This window comes from Myotis myotis, unplaced genomic scaffold (assembly GCF_014108235.1).
Source record: "Myotis myotis isolate mMyoMyo1 unplaced genomic scaffold, mMyoMyo1.p scaffold_m19_p_4, whole genome shotgun sequence".
In the NCBI taxonomy this organism is placed as follows: domain Eukaryota; kingdom Metazoa; phylum Chordata; class Mammalia; order Chiroptera; family Vespertilionidae; genus Myotis; species Myotis myotis.
In genome coordinates this window covers 66,718,942-66,722,681 of record NW_023416346.1, presented here as the reverse complement: position 1 = coordinate 66,722,681, position 3,740 = coordinate 66,718,942, and the positions used below count along the sequence as shown (strand labels likewise).

The following is a 3,740-nucleotide window of genomic DNA, read 5'->3' as shown; positions in this document are numbered from 1 at the left end:
TGGAGCAGCAGGGACTCCCGGGTGAAGGGTCGCTCTAGGGAGGAGTCCAGACACCTGCACGCCCCGCTCCTGGAGCACTGCCCAGGCCCTGAGCGCAGCGTGGAGCCGAGCCGCGCAGGCCTGGAGAGCGCCGTTGGGGGCAGGCGTATATGCACCTGGTGCAGCGGGACATGCTGGGGAGCCACCCGCCTTCTGGGGCCTCCTCCTGCTTCAGGGCCTTGCACAACTGGGTGCAGGCCCCAGCGGGATGAGGGGTGGTGGCGGGGGTGCAATGCGTCCTGGGCTCCTCACCTGCCTTCTGCGGCCTCCTCCTGCTTCAGGGCCTCGCCATCTGCGGTCTCCTCCTCCCCAGCGCCCAGAGCAGCAGACCCACTGAGGGCGCTCCCCTCTGGCTGAGGGGGTGAATGGAGCGGCAGGGACTCCCCGATGAAGGGTCACCTTGGGGAGGAGTCCGGACAACTGTACGCCAGTCTCCTGTTCAGCAACATCCCCGAGATCACCCATCTGCACTGTGGGCTGTGGGGCAGCGTGATGGCGCTGATGGTGGAGAAGGTGCTGCACACATGGGCGCTGCTGCAACCCGGGACCTCCTCAAAGGCTTCGAGCTGTTCCGCTCCCTCTTCAAGCCCTACATCCGGTACGGCATGGAGGAGGAGGGCTGCATGGAGTACATGCACAGCCTGCTGTGCGACTACAACCTCTTCCCGGCCTAGGTGACGTGGGCCGAAAAGCACCAGCAGTGCCAGCGGCTGAAGCTGAGCGACATGCTCGCCAAGCCCCACCGGCGGCTCACCAAGTACCCGCTGCTGCTCAAGTCGATGCTGAGGAAGACAGACGAGCCGCGTGCCAAGGAGGCCGTCATCACCATGATCAGCTCCGTGGAGCGCTTCATCCACCACGTGAACACATGCATGCGGCAGCGACAGGAGCAGCAGCAGCTGGCCGCCGTGGTGAGCTGCATGGACGTCTACGAGGTGGTGGAGGGTAGCAACAATGAGGTGGACAAGCTCCTGAAGGAATTTCTGCACCTGGACCTGACCGCGCCCATCCCTGTGCCTCCCCGGAGGAGATGCACCAGCTGCTGTTGGAGGGCAGCCTGAGGATGAAGGAGGGAAAGGACAGCAAGATGGATGTGTACTGCTTCCTCTTCACGGACCTACTCTTAGTGACCTGTCAGGGCCAGCCTGACAGGGTTGAGCCGGGCTGAGGCAGGGAGGTGGGAATTGAGAAAAGAAAGAAAGACAGGAAAGCGGCGTCGGGAGGACCCCAGTTCTCTCAATGAACTGAAGCAAATTTATTGACTATACCATCCTATTTATACACAACACACTGAATAGGAGGCCTGTCAAGAGGAATGTATTCTTTGTTCCTCTTAATCTCTAAGGGAGAGACACAGCAGAAGGACAAGTTCTCAGTACAGCATATCTCAGTAAATAGTTACAGACTTCTTGGTAAGCTATGAAAGGCTGTTCTCATTCTACAAATGTTGCTCTCATTCTACTGATAATTGCCATCCAAACAAGTCTGGGAAAACTGTGTGGGTAAGGGTCCCAGCCTTGCTAGCCCCTGCAGGTGCAAGGACCTTGCCAGCTTACATCTGGCCCCCAACAGTGACCAAGGCAGTGAAGAAGGCTGAGGGGACCAGGGTCATCAGGCCGCCGCTGCTGGTGGACAAGATCCTGTGCTGGGAGCTGCGGGACCCTGGCTCCTTCCTCCTCATCTACCTGAACAGTTCCACAGCACCTTGGGGGCCTACTCGTTCCAGACCAGCGGGCAGGCTCTGTGCCGGGGCTGGGTGGACTCCATTTACAATGCCCAGAACCAGTTGCAGCAGCTGCATGTGCAGGAGCACGCAGGCAGCCAGCAGCACCTGCAGAGCCTGGAGGAGGAAGAGGAAGAGGAAGGTGGGGAGAGTAGCACTTCTGTTGCCAGCTCCTCCACCATCCTGCGCAAAAGCAGCAACAGCCTGGACTCCCAGCACTGCGCCTCGGTCGGCTCCAGGGAGACCCTGGCCATGGTGGTGCTGGAGCCCGGGGAGAAGCTCTCCTCTCCCGAGTTCGAGGGCGGCCCCTCCAGCTCCCAGTCGGACGAGATGTCCCTCAGTACCACTGCCTCATCTGTCACACTGACCAGAGAGCTGCTGGCCCTGGGCCCCGGGGAGGGCAGCTCCTGCTCCATGGACTCCGCCTCCAGCACCCTCTCCCCCACCTCCTTGCAAGACTTTGCGACCCCAGCCCCTGTGGTGGAGCCAGCGCCCCGGCCCCTAGATTTACCACAGGCCCCTTCACCCCCGCCTTCGCCCAGCCTCTGCTGCCGCACCCCTGTCCAGCTGCAGCCCCGTCTGCCCTACCTGCTCAAGTCCAAATCTGAGGCCAGCCTCCTGCAACTGCTGGCAGGGGCTTCCACCCAAGGGGCGCCCCCAGCCCCCAGCCACAGCCTGTCAGAACTCTGCTTGGCTGCCACAGCCACTGACACTAGGACTCGGGGCTCCCCTCATGAAGCTGGGCCCCGCTGGAATTGTGGGGAACACCAAGCCCTGGCAGTGGCTCCCAGCTATCAGAGATGGAGGGCAGGACCACCTGCCTGGCAGGGGAGCCCAAAGGGCCCGGCCAGGAGGAGCAGAGAGCTGCCCTCAGGGACCTCACCCAGGGTCCAGCCTGAGCCACCCCCGCCACCCCATCTCTGCCCAGCACAGGAAGCTGACCCAGCTGGCCCAGATCTACTGCATCAGGACCATCCTGCTGCTTAACTCCCAGCCCCTGAGCACAGCGGAGCCGCCATGCCTGGAGGGCACGGTGGGGGGGAGGGAAGGGGGCAGGCGCACGTGCTCCTGGTGCAGCAGGACTTGCTGGGGAGCCGCCCGCCTTCCTGGGCAGGCCTCAGGCCCTGCTGCGCTCAACTTGGAAGGGCCCTGAAGGCTGCCCTGAAAGCCACACAAAGACAACCTGCTGCTGGAGGGTAGGCATGTGGTGCTCCGGGAAGATTCCAGAGGTAGGGATGGAAGGTCATGGAAGGGAACAATTGCAAGCGGAGATCCCAAAGGTTCTGAAAGCAGAGGACTAGCTCCTTGCAGACCTGAATTCCATGTGGGACTCTTTCTTGGCCCTGTGGAAGCAGTGCAAGACACAGGAGGAGGTGATGGACCCAGGCTGCGCCCAAGGAAGACTCGGAGGAAGCAATGTGTGGACAGGGCCAGGCGGAGCAGGCAGACCTGTGCGGAGTCCGCTGGAGCGCAGCCAGACCCCAAGGCGACCATCAAGCCAGGCCCCAGGGAGAAGCGAGCAGATGCCACTCCACTCGCTGGAGAAGACCATTGAGCAGAAAACTAAAGAAACCGATTTTACATCATTTTCCAGGTGGAGAACAGTTGGCATGTAAGCCCCTGACCAGTGCCCAGCTTCTCCTCTGTCTATCTCACTCCTAGGTACCATGTTCTTTGTTCTCTCTTAACTGCAACTCATTTTTAAACTAGATTGCTTTTAAAAGAAGAGTAAATAAAGTTTCCCTTAAGTTATTTAGGCGGTGCTTTGGCTGCTGGGGCTGCTGGGGGCCTGATTCCAAACACAAACACGCAGGGGAGCCCGGCACCCAGCATCCCCAAGCCCCGCTGGGGCTGCTGAGGGCTTGATCGGAGACACAAACAAGTAGGCCCGGCACCGAGCAGCCCAGGCACAGAAGACCCAAAACCCACCATCACGGAGCTGGGGATGCTGGGGGCAGAATCAGAAACACAAACCTGC

The 3,740-nt window shown here is 60.8% G+C and overlaps 1 pseudogene; it reads left to right on the top strand.

Annotated features, from left to right (window-relative positions):
- The first annotated feature begins 426 nt into the window (after nucleotides 1-426).
- On the top strand, nucleotides 427-2,915 carry LOC118653441 (annotated as a pseudogene).
- The last annotated feature ends 825 nt before the right edge of the window (nucleotides 2,916-3,740 follow it).